Below are 16,893 nucleotides of genomic sequence, written 5' to 3'. Positions count from 1 at the left end.
GATTCTTGTTTCCGGTTTCCTTCGTCTTGATATAGTTCCGCAAGTGTGTCGGAAAGTGAGGACCCGTTCGACTACGTCGGTTCGTCTGCTTCACGGAGTCGTTCTTCTTCCAAGCGGGATCTCAGGCAAGATGACCATTTCCCCAGATACCATTACTATCATTGCCATGCTAGTTTTACCGTTTCTATCGTTATGTCTCGTTGCCTACGACATGTTAAATATCATCCTCCCAACATTGCCATGAAAACCTTCAACCTGTTCACAACCTAGCAAACCACTGATTGGCTATGTTACCGCTTGCTTAACCATGTGTTAGCGTTGCTAGTTGCAGGTGCAGTTGCTTCCATGTGTTAACATGGGTTCCTTGTTATATCACCCTATTAGATGTTATTTAATTTAATGCACCTATATACTTGGTAAAAGGTGGAAGGCTCGGCCTTTCTAGCCTGGTGTTTTGTTCCACCTTTGCCCCCTTAGTTTCGGGTACCGGTGTTATGTTCCATAATTGAGCGCTCCTAACGCGATCGGGGTTGTTATGGGGACCCCTTGATAATTCGTTTTAGATTAAAGCTGGTCTGGCAAGGCCCAACATTGGTACTACATTTGCCCAACATAATAATTTTGTTAATACTGAAAGCATAGGGCGTCATGAACCCGAGGAGTAATTTTACATAATACAGGGGGGCCAGTGCTGATGGTGTTGGTCCCAAAACGGCAGACTGCGGGACCACCACGGGGCAACTCGAGGTTTGGTACATGTAGCCTTTCCCATCCGGTCGTGTCCGGAGAACGAGATACGCGGCTCCTATCGGGATCGTCGACACGCCGGGCGGCCTTGCTGGATTAGTTTTACCTTTGACAAATGTCTTGTGCATCGGGATTCCGGTGATGCTTTGGGTAATCTCAGAGTTGATGTTTTCCACTAAGGAGTCCGACGAGATCGCAAGTTTCGTGATCAAGGATTTCTATGCGGCTTGTGGTAATTTGTGATGGATTAGTTGGAGCACCCCTGTAGGGTTAAATCTTTCGGAAAGACGTGCCCGCGGTTATGTGGCAACGTGGAAACTTTGTCTAACACTGGTTCTAGATAACTTGAAGTTAACTTAATTAAAATATGCCAACGGAGTGCGTAACCGTGACTGTCTCTTTCATGAGTTCTGATACGTCTCCAATGTATCTATAATTTTTTATGGTTCCATGCTATTATCTTGTCAAACTTTGGATGTTTTGTATTCCTTTTATACCTTTTTTGGACTAACTTATTAAATCAGTGCCAAGTGCGAGTTCCTGTTTTTTTCGTGTTTTTGACCCTTTTCAGAGGAGGATTTTAAACGGTGTCCAAACGGAATAAAACTTCCGAAAAGATTTTTTTCGGAAGAGAAGATACGGACGAGACGTGAGAACCAAGGCAGGGGCCACCAGGGGACTCCACAAGCCCCCTAGGCGTGGCCAGGGGGCCCCGCGCCTAGCAGGCTTGTGGGCCCCCTGTGGCTCGTCTGCCCAACCTCTTCCACCTATAAATTCCTAAAAATTCCAAAACTGCCAGAGAGATCCACGAAAATACTTTTCCGTCGCCGCAAGCTTATGTCTCCGCAAGATCCCATCTGGGGCATGTTCTGGTGCCCTGTCGGAGGGAGGATTCAGATACGGAGGGCTTCTTCATCAACACCATGGCCTCTCCGATGATGCGTGAGTAGTTCACCATAGACCTTCGGGTCCATAGCTAGTAGCTAGATGGCTTCTTCTCTCTCTTGGATCTTCAATACAAAGTTCTCCATGATCTTCATGGAGATCTATCCGATGTAATCTTCTTTTGCAGTGTGTTTGTCGAGATCCAATGAATTGTGTGGATTTATGATCAGATTAGCTATGAATCTTATTTGAGTTTCTTTTGATCTCTTATATGCATGATTTCATATCCTTGTAATTCTCTTCGAGTTGTGGGTTTTGTTTGGCCAGCTTGATCTATGATTATTGCAATGGGAGAAGTGCTTGGTTTTGGGTTCATACCATGTGGTAACCTCACCCAGTGACAGAAGGGGTAGCGAGGCACACATCGTGTTGTTGACATCAAGGGTAAAAAGATGGGGTTTACATCATTGGTTTGAGTTTATCCCTCTACATCATGTCATCTTGCTTAAGGCGTTACTCTGTTCGTCATGAACTCAATACACTAGATGCATGCTGGATAGCGGTCGATGTGTGGAGTAATAGTAGTAGATGCAGAAAGTATCGGTCTACTTGTGCCGTACGTGATGCCTATATGTATGACCATTGCTTTAGATATCGTCATGACTTTGCGCGGTTCTATCAATTGCTCGACAGTAATTTGTTCACCCATCGTATATTTGCTATTTTGAGAGAAGCCTCTAGTGAACACTATGGCCCCCGGGTCTACTTCACACCATATTTTCAGCCTTACACTTTTACTTCGTCGCACTTTCCGCCTTCAGATCTCACTTTGCAATCAATCTTGAAGGGATTGACAACCCCTTTATAGCGTTGGGTGCAAGCTCTTTTGTGTTTGCGCAGGTACTTTGGACTTGACCTCGATTCTCCTACTATATTGATATCTTGGTTCTCAAATTGAGGAAAATACTTACTGCTCCTATGCTGCATCACCCTTTCCTCTTCAAGGGAAAAACCAACGCAAGCTCAAGAGGCAGCAAGTTCCTTCTCCGATCGAGGACACGGTGGGGTTATGTCTGACGTAAGTAGGTGTTCAGGATTATTCATTTGATCATCAGCAGTTCATGCCCGTTATGCGTAGATCATCCCCCTCTTTATTATTGTACTCGCAAGTTAGCCACCTTATATTTTGTTTAGTCGTTTGCTGCAGCCTCACCACTTAACCATACCTCACCTAATAAGCTTTGCTAGTCTTGATACCTTTGGAAGTGAGATTGCTGAGTCCCCTGTGGCTCACAGATTACTACAACACCAGTTGCAGGTACATGTAAAGTTACTTGACGCGAGCGCGTTGATTGTTCATTTGGAGTTGCTTCTTCTTCTTCTTCTTCATCGATCTAGGATGGGTTCCAGGCCGGCAGACTGGGATAGCAAGGATGGACGTCGTTCTCTTTTTTCTTTTGTTTTTAGTTCGTAGTCGGACCCTGCTCTTCTTCATGGTGTTTCTGTAATGTACTGATGTAAGTGCATCTAGTACCCCTTAGTGATTTTGGTGGTTTGAAGACTTATAGGTTAAGTATCTAATGTGTTTATGAGTGTACACAGGATCTATAAGTCATTGAGGAGTTTGAGATATTTGATGAATATCGACCCCTAAAAATATATATCTTCGGTTGAAGAAATTGGTCTGAAGCTGAAGAAATGAATCGCAAGGAATCTGCGATGAAATTGATATTCCTCATGAAGATACTGAAATTGAGGAATTCGGTGTGTCTTGAAGAAAATCATTTTGAAGACTTCGAAGCATGAAGATTTACTCTTTCTGTTTTCTTCGCATCTGAGTAATAGGAACACCGTACTGTTAAAGGGGTCAAAGTTACACTCTGGAATGAATTTCCTCATGATGCTCAACCCAAGCCTAATCCTACCAAAAGCCTCAAGTGAGGAATACGAGTGACATGAGGACTCTCACAGTTGAGGGTTCCGACCGTTTTGATAGCCACACCAAGTCATTGGTCTTATCCACACCAACGGTCATATTATTTAAGGGCATTAGTGTCAAATCATGTCGGGATGCTCCCAGGCTATAAATAGCCGCCCCCACAACCATTAGTTGGTTGGCTGCTCCGTTAGAAACTGACACTTGTCATAAGAGCAACCCAATTCCTCAGAGTCTTCGAGAGTAATTCATCAGTGAGGAAATATGCCAAACACAGAAACCACAAACCAAACCTAGTGATTGAGCATCACTAAAGAAGTTGTTCCTATGTGGGACTGAAGACTTTTACCTTTGAGGACTGTGCATCCTCCAGACGGTTAGGCGTCATGGTCTAGAGCTTTCCAGCAGTCAATTGTGGATCGCCGAGTGACCAAGTTTGTGAGGGTTTGGAAGTCTGCCCTGAAGACTTACCACGAGTGTTGGGCGAGGACTGTGTGTCCTTAGCTCAAGGAGAATACGGTAGGGACTGTGTGTCGGGACTGTGTGTCCTTTGGTTTCAATACCAAGCCGCTCCAAACCAGATGTACGACTGTCACAACAGTCGGAACTGGGTCATCAACTACTGTCTTCGCTGTGAAACGGGTTCTAATTCCTCAACTCCTTACTTTCCTCAGATTATGTGTTGATGACTTTCACTCCTACTGTTTGAAGAATTTGCTGAAGACTTTCTCTGAAATCCCTCAACCCCAAATTCTTCACGCTAGTTAATCCTCATTTGTTTTCTGCGTGCCTGCTCATTGTGCAATCTGTTTTCACATTCCTCACTCCGAAAAACTGCTATTGTGGAACTTTGCACTTCTGATCCTTTACTGTTTCCGATGTAAGTTAGTCATCAGTGAGGAATTTCCTCAAAAGGAATTTCCTCAGTGATGAAATTATAAAAATCTCCTATTCACCCCCCTCTAGTCGATATAACGCACTTTCAATTGGTATCAGAGCAAGGTACCCCCTTGTTCTGTGTGATTTTGGTTTAACCACCTGGATTTTTAGTTATGTCGACTGCAGGCATGTTTAAGGTGACTACAACATGTCCTACCTTCGAAGGAAAGAACTTTCCGTTCTGGAAGAACAAGATGCAAATGCATCTACAAGCTATTGATAATGATCTCTGGTATATTGTGGAACATGGCGTCCGCATCATCTCTGCTAGTGTCTCTGCTGCTGATGTGAAGAAACTCAAGAAACTCGATTCTCAAGCGAAGAATATCATCTGTGGCCATCTGAGCCCAGGCCAGTTTGGAAGAGTAAGTGCTTTGGGCTCTGCAACACTGATCTGGGAGAGACTGTGCAAAGTAAATGAAGGAGTATCAACCCAGCGTGACTCTCGTGTTGATATTCTTCGCAATCTCTTCAATCGCTTCAAGAGTCATGACAATGAAAGCTGCCAAGACACCTTTGATCGCCTCACTGACATATCAAATGAACTGCAAGCACTGGGAGCTCGAGACATTACTGATCACGAAGTTGTGAAGAAACTGCTGAGATCTTTGGATTCTTCATTTGATACTTTAGTTCTGATGATTCAAGAAAGACCAGACTACAAGATGCTTGATCCAGCTGATATACTCGAAAGGTTAAATACTCATGAATTCCAGCTAGAAGAGAAGAAAGATCTATATGGACCAAGCTATTCTAGACCACGTGCACTGAAGGCTAGAGGAATTTCCTCATCTGAAGAAGAAGATTCAGATGACAACATTGGTGACCCTGAAGAATTTGGACAGGAGCTTGCAATGCTCATGAGGAAATTCCATAGGTTTACACGACGTGGCCAGTTCGGTAAATCTTCAAGAAGAGACATGAGGAAATCAAAATCTTCATCTGAGGACTACAAGAAAAAAACCTGCCACAAGTGCAAGAAATCAGGTCATTACATTGTTGATTGTCCCCGTTGGGGAAAGGAATCAAAGAATAAGAAATACAAGGATGACAGTTCTGATGACTCGAAGAAGAAGAAGAAATCTTCAAAATCCTCATCTTCAAAGCCCTCATCGCACAAGAAGTTTCAGAAAGGCTCGGGCACTTATTGGCAAGGAAATGGACTCCGAGGCAGAATTAGAGGAATGTGATGAAGAAGAGGGTTCTGATGAAGACTCAGAATCCGGACAGGCCAGTCTTGCACTGGCAACCACTTTCGTGAGCAAGTAAATCTTCAATCTTGAAGAAAATGATTGCACCATCCACTGATGACTATGCTGATGACTTCGCTCCAACCTATTGCTTCATGGCAAAAGGTTCAAAGGTACCAAATAATGCCTCCTCCTCTGATTCAAGTGACTGTGAACCTGATGATTATAAAAAAACCCAGTTACAGTAAACTTGCTATCATTGCCACTAAACAACAAACTGCCCTGGAAAAGCTTCAGAAACTGCTAGATAAAAGTGATGATATGTTGAATGATGAAATGAACCTTACCCATATCCTCACTGAAGATGTGAAAAGTCTTCAGTCTAGATTTGATAATCTTCAAGATCGTTATGATACACTCCTCGCTGATCATGAGAAGCTTTCCTATGAATTTCTTCAAAGGAAGCTTGATCTTTGAGAAGCTGAGGATGTCTCATGATGATCTTCGTATGAAAAATGATTCATTACTAGCTCAACAGATCAACGCTGCTCAAGTTGAATTCATTCCTCGATGTCTTAAATGCATTGAACGCGAAGCTGCTAATTCCTCACCAGAATCATCAAATGCTACTATTGCTACAAATTCTTCAACTGCACCTGCTGTGTCTATTTCCTCACTTGAGGAAAACACAAATGTTACTGTTGAAAATGCAGGGTTGAAGGAATTGTACGTGACAGGCATGTACAAAAGCCTCAAAGGACATCAAAACCTTTGTGATGTGCTCAAAAAGCAGATCTTGAACAGGAACCCGAGGAAAGAAGGAATTGCCTTTGAGAGGAAATTAAATGCTGATGGATCTTATTGGAAACCTGAGCAGTATCCCAAAACCTCATGGGTTGCTGCTACTGGGCATCCTTTTGATCCATCTAATCTAACTGGTTTTTCATGTGAATTATCCTATTCCTCAGATGAGTCATTTGACTCCAACTATAAACTGTTCAAAAATCAATCTGGTGAAGTATTTGCTCGATATGTTGGAACTAACTGCAGGAATGGCCCTCCTCTGAGGAAAATCTGGGTTCCCAAAAGTTGTCTTGAAAATCTTGAGGTGAATGTCCTCATGACACCACCACTGAAGAATCTGAACCCCAGATCAAATTCCTCAGGAGGACCAAAGTCTTCAAGAGGATCAAAATACTCAACTGGTCAAAACTATGCTCGTACCCGTGCTAATGCATCTAACATGCAGGGAAACTACAAGGAATATGAATATGAGCGTTACTCCTCAAATCATTATGTTCATAAATCCTCAAACCAGTTCTCTGCATATTCATATGAGTACTTTTATCCCCCTACTGTTAAGAGAAGTGCATTGGCCTCAATGCCACCTTTCTCATATGGTGGTCGCAGGATGATGAATGCTTTGCCACCCCTTCAGATATGGGTGGTGAATAAATCGAACTAATCACTTCTGCAGGTCAGGTCTCCAGATGAAAATCATCATCTGAAGAATTTGGTGGAGACCTGAGGAAATGCTTGATAGGACGCAAGCTAATGATTGATGAAATAGAAATATTTCACACGTCCTTACAGTTCTGTTATGATGAAATTACTGATCTGATGAAATTAGTATCATATTCTTCAAATCTGAAGCATATGAGATGGTAAGCTATACTAATTCATCTGCAGGATGACAAACCCAAGAATACTGAGTGGGTTCTTGATAGTGGCTGCACACATCACATGACTGGTGATAAAATCTAACTGATGAATATGCCACTAACTCCATCACCTCTGAAGCAAATCACATATGCTGACAAAGGTAAAAGCAAGGTATTGGGACTTGGCAAAGTGGCTATTTCCAAGGATAGGCATATGGACAAAGTGATGCTTGTTGAATCCCTTGGTTTTAACCTTATGTCTGTCTCGATGCTTTGTGATCTTGATATGATTATTATCTTTGGTAGATATAGATGGGTAGTCATCATGGAATCTGACAGATCCAAAGTCTTCGAAGGTGTAAGAAGAGGGGATTTGTACATTGTTGATTTCTCTACAGGTCCTCAACCAGCCACTTGCTTACTAGCAAAAACCTCAGAAGGATGGTTGTGGCACCGAAGACTAGGGCATGCAGGCATGAGGAATTTGCACACGCTCGCGAAGAAGAAGCATGTCATCGGCATCGAATCAGTCAAATTCCTCAAGGATCATCTCTGCGGTGCTTGTGAATCTGGGAAAATGACCAGATCCAAGCATCCCTTGAAGACTATCATGACCACTACACGTCCATTCGAATTGCTTCATATGGATCTATTTGGACCTACTCACTATGCCACACTAACCAATGCAGCATCTTTATATGGCTTCGTCATAGTTGATGATTATTCCACATATACTTGGGTGCATATCATAGTGTATAAAACTGAAGTGCAGGAAATCTTCAAACGATTTTCTTCAAGGGCCTCGACGAACTTTGGCATCAAGATCAAACATATCAGGAGTGATAATGGAACCGAGTTCAAAAACACTGGTCTTGATGATTATCTTGATGAACTTGGTATTACTCACGAATTATCTGCTCCTTATACTCCTGAGCAGAATGGTGTCGTCGAAAGGAAGCACAGGAATCTGGTTGAAATGACAAGAACTATGCTTGAAGAATATCAGACTCCTCGTCGCTTTTGGCCTGAAGCAATCAACACTGCATGCCATATCATCAACATGGTATATCTTCACAAATTCCTCAAGAAAACCTCATAAGAACTCCTCACTGACAAGAAACCCAATGTAAGTTATTTCAAAGTCTTCGGTGCAAAATGCTGGATTAGAGATCCTCACCATAGCTCAAAATTTGCACCTAAGGCATATGAAGGTTTTATGCTCGGTTATGGAAAGGACTCGCACACTTACAGAGTCTTCAACAACTATCACAACAAAGTTGTAGAGACTGTAGATGTGCGGTTCGATGAAACTAATGGCTCGCAAAGAGAGCAATTGCCTTCTGATCGAGATAAGCTGTCTCCTGAGGAAGCAATAAAGCTCAAACCTACTGAAGACATTGTCCCCACTGAGGAAATTGGTGAAGAAACGATCCCCATCACTGATGAAAATCAAGAAGATGCTCCTGAGGAAATTGCACCAGAACCACTTCCTCGGCCCAGACGAAATCCTCAACCAGCTCATCCGAGGATTGCAAATGAAGTAGAACTTGACAAAATCCTCAACGACATCAACGCGCCAGGTCCTCTCACTCGCTCAAAAGCTTCACACTTAGTTAACTTTTGTGGGCATTTTTCTTTTGTATCCATCACAGAACCCTCAAAAGTTGTTGAGGCTTTTCTGGAACCGGAGTGGATCCAAGCTATGCAAGACGAACTTCTTCAATTCAAGCTGAATGACGTATGGGAGGTCGTCAAACGACCAGATCCTCGCAAGCACAATATCATCGGCACCAAGTGGATTTTCCGAAACAAGCAAGATGAGGACGGTCAAGTGGTGAGGAACAAGGCACAACTTGTAGCCCAAGGCTACACCCAGGTTGAAGGAATAGATTTCGATGAAACTTTTGCACCTGTTGCTAGATTTGAAGCTATTCGAATACTACTTGCTTATGCTAATCATCATAACATCATCTTATATCAAATGGATGTGAAAAGTGCATTCCTCAATGGTAAGCTTGAGGAAGGAGTATATGTTGCTCAGCCCCAGGTTTTGAGGATCCAAAGAATCCAAACAAAGTCTTCAGACTCAAAAAAGCTCTTTATGGTCTCAAGCAAGCCCCTCGGGCATGGTAAGATACATTGAAGGAATTCCTCATGAAGAAAGGCTTCAAACCTGGTTCACTCGATCCAACTCTTTTCACTAAATCCTATGATAATGAGCTATTTGTATGTCAAATATATGTCGATGATATCATATTTGGCTGTACTGACAAACGATACAGTGATGAATTTGCTTACATGATGAGTGAAGAATATCAGATGTCTATGATGGGGGAGATGAAATTCTTCTTAGGTCTTCAAATTCTTCAACAACGCAATGGAATCTTCATATCACAGGAGAAATACCTCAAGGATGTTCTGAGGAAATTCGACATGCATGAATGCAAGGGTGCCAAGACTCCAATGCCTACAAACGGACACCTCGGCAGTGATGAAAATGGTAAAGATTTCGATCAGCACGTATATCGTTATATGATCAGCTCTTTATTGTATCTATGTGCATCTAGGCTAGATATAATGCTTAGTGTTTGCATGTGTGCACGTTTTCAAGCAAACCCGAAGGAATCACACCATAAGTCTGTGAAGCATCTTCTTCAATACTTAGCTCACACACCAACACTAGGATTATGGTATCCCAAGGGCTCAAATCTTCATCTGGTAGGGTATTCTGATTCTGACTATGCTGGTGACCGTGTGGATCACAAGTCAACTTCTGGCACATGCCATTTCCTCGGAAGACCACTAGTTTGCTGGTCCTCAAAGAAGCAGAACTGCATATCACTCTCCACTGCCGAAGCTGAGTACATTGCTGATGGTTCCTGTTGTGCTCAATTACTATGGATGAAGCAAACCCTCAAGGACTACGGCATCAACATGAAGAATGTGCCTCTCTACTGCGACAATGAGAGTGCAATCAAGATTGCATACAACCCAGTATAGCACTCGAAGACCAAGCACATCCAGATTCGTCATCATTTTCTTCAGGACCATGTCCTCAAGGGCAATATCCTCATCGACCATGTGAAGACTGATGATCAACTGGCAGATATCTTCACTAAGCCCTTGGATGAGAAAAGGTTTTGCAAGTTGCGTGTGAGCTAAATATCTTAGAATCTTCAAATGTTTTGTAAAAACATGCACACATCCTAACACTAATGCAAAATTGATGACTTAGATGTGCAACACATGATGAATCGATTTTCTTCAACTGATGAAGAATATCACTCGGAATGTGAAGAAATCAACGAAGAAATTGATTCTCAGGGCCCTACGACAATTGTACGCGGCATCTGTAATCAACATTCTTATATGGTGGGTCACGCCACCTCCCAATGTGAAATTCCTCAAGTTAATTTTCTTCAAATATTCCATTTCCTCAAAAATGTGTTTTTCATCAAAACAGTTGTTCTTCATTGTGATGATTTATCACAAAATCTTCAAAAACACTTGATGACTTTCATTTCATTAGATAGACTGTGATTTCAAGTCCTCAACAGCATTCACTTATAGCTATTTCTTCAAGTTGATATTTCTTCTAAGTGAATGTGATCGGACCCTACTTTCCATCTATGCTATTCTCATCGAGTCTATTCGATTCTTCATATGCTTCTACTTGAAACTTTGTTCAAAATCCTCACTGCGTCCTTGTCAGCTGATGATTTTGTAACGAAAATCCTCAAATCTTCAAAAATTGTTTCTTTAATGCACAATAACTGAACCCCACTTCCCACGTTCGGATAACCACGATCTCCACTATCTCCACCGCCTTGCTCGGGAACTACACGTGTCCTGCAGATACGTAGAGGCAGGGGCTGTTTGGTCTGAAATCTTCGCGCCAACAGTAACTGTCTGGCTATAAATATGTCCTTATCCCCCTCGGCAAACTCTTCTTCGCCCCATCGCTATCCTGCTACAGCAAAAAGCACCGAACCCTAGTGCCACCGCTGGAAGTCTCGTCGCCTGTGAGGAAGAGCTTCACTGCCTCGACTTCTTCGTCGCCGAAACCACGCCGGAGTCGGACCATCTTCGTCCGCTGCCGCCGTAGACGTCCTCTGTCGCCGGGTTAGGGCGCATTGGACACGCGACCGAAGAGCCTCTCTACACAACTTCTCTGTGTTCTTCGTGTGCTCCTTCAAGGGTAAATAAAATCCCATTTTTACCGCAAGTTAGATCTACTATTTTACATCTCCTATGTGAAATATGTTTTTCCTCAAGAATCGATAAGCACTTGATTCCTCAAACACTGCCTATCACCACATCATTGATGAACTTCACTAAGCATCTAAGATTTTCATGAGATTCCTCAATTGTGTGAATTTTCGGATCTGTACAACTCTGGAACCCAAGAACAGTATGCTTAGGCAAATTCCTCAACCACTGGTTAAATTCCTCAACTGTCAAACTTTTTCATTTTCTTCAAATCTGAGAACGCATATGACCTCTCCAAATTCCTCGCAACTATACTCTGTTCACAGGTACACACATGTCAGCTGATGAATCTCTCGGTTCTCATCACATTAACTCATTTGCAGCGTTTCTTGAAGAAAATATTCAAGTCTCATCAGAATCCTCAAGAGTTCAATCTCATCAGCAAAATCCTCAGCTGAAGAAAATGGAGGATGACAGAAAATAGAAGGGAGGAAAGAAACTTGAGCAAAACACAGCTGTGGATATCTCTGAGGATATTTACTTGGACTATTGCACACCTGATGAAAATGAAACAATGGCCAAGAGAAAGATTCGACTGCAAAAGATAGAACGCCGATGGGCTAAGGAATGGAAGGAATACAGATTTGTAACTGCCAAGTATGCGAATAAATTCGCTCTGAAGCCTCCTGGCAAACGGGCCCCACTTGAGGCTCATCAAGTAGCGCATCCCTCAAGCCTCAAGACCCTTGATGACTATCCAGATGAGAAGGAAAAGCATCTAGTTAAGCTCAAGAAGCAAGCAGAAGCTGCAGTGAGGAAATTCAATGAATCCTGAGCTGCTACCTCAGTTGCAGCTACTTCCTCTACCGCTGAGACCTCTAGTTCAGCAATTCCTCAACCACAGTCTGTGCCATCAAAGCCAAGGACTCCAAAGCCTCAAGAGAAGTATGCTCAGGCATCAGTTACAAAACCCTCAGCGCCAAAACCCTCAGCTCCAAAATCCTCAGCACCACCACCAAAGCCTCAAGAGTCACTAGTACAGAAGCAAGTCATGAAGCCAATGACCGCCACCTCCAGCTCCTCACTCCCGGCTGCAAGCAGCTCGGAGACAAAGTCTTCACCACCTCCGGTGAAGACTTAGGTGTCTGCTGAAAGAGCAACTCTGTCGAGCCCCAACAAAATCATCACCGTCTCGTCTGCATTAGAGGGCAGTGATGAATATGATGATCAAACCCTGCAAGCCATAATCAGAAACAAGCAGGAAAGAGTAGTTCAAGCATCAGGCAGCGCCATTCCTCTAACCATGGACCCCAAGGTCCTCCTAGACCACATCAACATCTGGTATGAGGACCCAAACACTCCGCTTGATGATTTGAAACTTCCCCCTGGCATCAGCCACATGGTGGCCACTTTCATCAATGAAGCCAAGTAGAAAGAACAGCAGGCCAAGCAGGCCAAGGTTGCAAAGCTTAAAAAGGAGAAATTCCTCAAGCAAAATCTCCTCAGCTTGACGCCTGATCCACTGGTGTCAACACAGGATGAGCTGAAGAATTTGACTAACAAGTACTCCAAGCTGTCAGATCGTAAGAGTCTAAAGAGCAATTTCATCAAGTTGGCCACTAAAGCTCTTGATGACTACAACAAGAAGGCTGCACCTCCAGCACCAACTCCCCAACCCTTGATTGAAGAGCCAGCAGATGAATCTCCTCAAAATGAGGAAACTCCTCAAGCTGAGGAAATACACCAAGAAAGCCGTGTAGATGTACCGGCTATTGAAGAAATCATCATGGAAGCTCCAGCTGATGAACCTGTTGTAGCTGATGAGACTGCCCCTGACCCAGCTGCTTCATCAAAGCAAGCTAATGACTCTGCTCCAGCTGGTTCCTCAAAGCCAGCTGAAGAATCTGTTGAGACAACCCCTTCACCAAAAGCTTCAAAGGTGAAGAAGATGACTCCGTTTGCATCAGACGTGAAGAAAACCAGGATTGCTGAGAAGGAAGCCAAAAAGAGAAAGGTCTCCTCAGCAGAAGAAGGAACAGAGGCCAAGCGCCTCAAAGCGCTTGAAGAGACTGCTTCTCTGGACCCTGTGCCCCTAAATGTCGCTCCGTCTTATGAAATGGCCATCCTTGATGATCAAGCGAAAGGGGAAGATGAGGAAATGAAGGATGCCGCCTCTGAGGAACACACTGAAGAAGAAATTCGTATTGACGACAGTCCTCAGCCCTTCATTCCTTAGAAAGACACTGCTCAAGGATCAGCTGCACCAGCTGATGAAACTACCTCTGCCACCAAGCCAACTGAAGAAGAACAAACTGAAAATCCTCAAGCTGATGAAATTCAAAGCTCTGAGGAAAATCTTCAAGATGAGGAACAGGCTGACCCAACTCCTCCACCAGAGCAAGATGAACCTATTCCTCAGCCTGATGCACAGCCAGAGCAAGCCCCTCAACCTGACGCCCAGCTAGAGCCATCTCCTCAGCCTGAAGCCCCAGCTGATGAAATTCCTCACCTTGAGGAAAATGGTGAGGAAAATGCACCTGATCAAGACAATGCCTTCGTCGTGCTCAACCCCAAGACTGCAATTGTTGTCTCCCCTCCTGTTCCTCAGCAAAATCTTCAGCCAGTTCAACATCAGCCGTTCTCCAAGCGACCACAGTTTCAAAAGGAGAATTTCTTTGAAGAACGCATGTACTTCATTGGAGAGAACCCCTATGACACGCCTCAAATGAGGCATCTGAAGTTTTGGACTAGGACACAGCTGAATTACTATGCCTCTGTGATGTGTGGAAGAAACAAGATATTCCAGCACAGGCATATTCCTCACGTTGAACTTGAAGCTATACCGTGTCTAGAGCCAGTCCTCAATGTACTTCATGACGCTGGTTTGCTGCCAATGTGCTCCGACATCTCTGACTGGAACAGTGAGCTCATTCTTCAGTTCTATGCCACTCTTCACATCTCTAGCAACCCTGATGACATTAACACTTGGGTGTTTGACTAGATGACACAAAACACTCATTATAAGGCTCCTGCTACTGAGCTCCTCCGTGAACTGCCTGTACCAATTCCCTCAGAGGAGGCTGTGAAGCTTTATGGTGAGCGTGAGCTGCCCAATGGGATGACGGAAGTCCTCATGAAGCCTTTGGCTGAAGGAAAATCACCGAGAAAAACATTCCTCGTCCACGAGCTCAAATATACACCAAGGTCTGTCTACAAAATCCTCTGCAGTGTGATCGCGCCGATCAAAGGCCATGATGATGAAGAAGATGTCGTAGGCCTCATGAAGAATATCCTCTTCAACATCATCCATGGTATTCCTATCAACATCCATGATTTCTTCATGAGGACTTTTGCCGACAATGCTATGTGTCCATTTGATCACAAGATATATGCCCCATGGATCATGAGATTCATCAGGACAAGGACAGGCATCAACTTTCACGCTGAGTGCCAAAACCATGTTGGTTATATGCCTCCTATCCGGATCAACAAGAAGACTTTCGAGCCCATTGAAGGAAAAGGAAAATCAGTGATTGAAGAAGGCAGTAGGCCCCTTTATGGCCAGTTCAGAGAGACAAAAGCTTATTCTTCATGGGAAGATACTGGGACTCGTCCGGCAAGCCCCGTTGCTCCTCGAGTGATGAATACAAGAGAGCTCCTCCTCAGTCTTCACCAGAAGGTGGATCGCAATCATATTTTTGATCCCTGTTGAAGACTTAACCTAATTGTCATCAACCACCAAAAAGGGGGGGATTGTAAGTGCATCTAGTGCCCCTTAGTGATTTTGGTGGTTTGAAGACTTATAGGTTAAGTATCTAATGTGTTTATGAGTGTACACAGGATCTATAAGTCATTGAGGAGTTTGAGATATTTGATGAATATCGACCCCTAAAAATATATATCTTCGGTTGAAGAAATTGGTCTGAAGGTGAAGAAATGAATCGCGAGGAATCTGCGATGAAATTGATATTCCTCATGAAGATACTGAAATTGAGGAATTCGGTGTGTCCTGAAGAAAATCATTTTGAAGACTTTGAATCATGAAGATTTACTCTTTCTGTTTTCTTCGCATTTGAGTAATAGGAACATCGTACTGTTAAAGGGGGTCAAAGTTACACTCTGGAATGAATTTCCTCATGATGCTCAACCCAAGCCTAATCCTACCAAAAGCCTCAAGTGTGGAATACGAGTGACATGAGGACTCTCACAGTTGAGGGTACCAACCGTTTCGATAGACACGCCAAGTCATTGGTCTTATCCACACCAACGGTCATATTATTTAAGGGCATTAGTGTCAAATCATGTCGGGATGCTCCCAGGCTATAAATAGCCGCCCCCCACAACCATTAGCTGGTTGGCTGCTCCGTTAGAAACTGACACTTTTCATAAGAGCAACCCAATTCCTCACAGTCTTCGATAGTAATTCATCAGTGAGGAAATACCCCAAACACCGAAACCACAAACCAAACCTAGTGATTGAGCATCACTGAAGAAGTTGTTCCTGTGTGGGACTGAAGCCTTTTACCTTTGAGGACTGTGCATCCTCCACACGGTTAGGCGTCATGGTCTAGAGCTTTCCAGCAGTCAATAGTGGATCGCCGGGTGACCAAGTTTGTGAGGGTTTGGAAGTCTGCCCTGAAGACTTACCACGAGTGTTGGGCGAGGACTGTGTGTTCTTAGCCCAAGGAAAACACGATAGGGACTGTGTGTCCCGGGACTGTGTGTCCTTTGGTTTCAATACCAAGCCGCTCCAAACCAGATGTACGACTGTCACAGCAGTCGGAACTGGGTCATCAACTATTGTCTTCGCTGTGAAACGGGTTCTAATTCCTCAACTCCTTACTTTCCTCAGATTATGTGTTGATGACTTTCACTGCTACTGTTTGAAGAATTTGCTAAAGACTTTCTCTGAAATCCCTCAACCCCAAATTCTTCACGCTAGTTAATCCTCATCTGTTTTCTGCGTGCCTGCTCACTTTGCAATCTGTTTTCACATTCCTCGCTCTGAAAAACTACTGTTGTGAAACTTTGCACTTCTGATCCTTTACTGTTTCCGATGTAAGTTAGTCATCAGTGAGGAATTTCCTCAAAAGGAATTTCCTCAGTGATGAAATTCTAAAAATCTCCTATTCACCCCCCTCTAGTCGATATAACGCACTTTCAACTGATGATACTCTGATGTAGCTTGTGGCGAGTGTAAGCCAATTCCATATATCTCATCTTTTCAGTACATGTACTTGTAACGATATCCATTCTTGCGAAACGACGAGATGCGCTTCTATCCCCGACGAGGCCCTCGTGCCAAATTGAGGATAGGATTGCATCT

The sequence above is a fragment of the Hordeum vulgare genome, chromosome 2H, assembly GCF_904849725.1.
Source record: "Hordeum vulgare subsp. vulgare chromosome 2H, MorexV3_pseudomolecules_assembly, whole genome shotgun sequence".
Lineage (NCBI taxonomy): Eukaryota > Viridiplantae > Streptophyta > Magnoliopsida > Poales > Poaceae > Hordeum > Hordeum vulgare.
The sequence above is the reverse complement of the archived record's forward strand: the minus strand, read 5'-3'. Positions refer to the sequence as shown.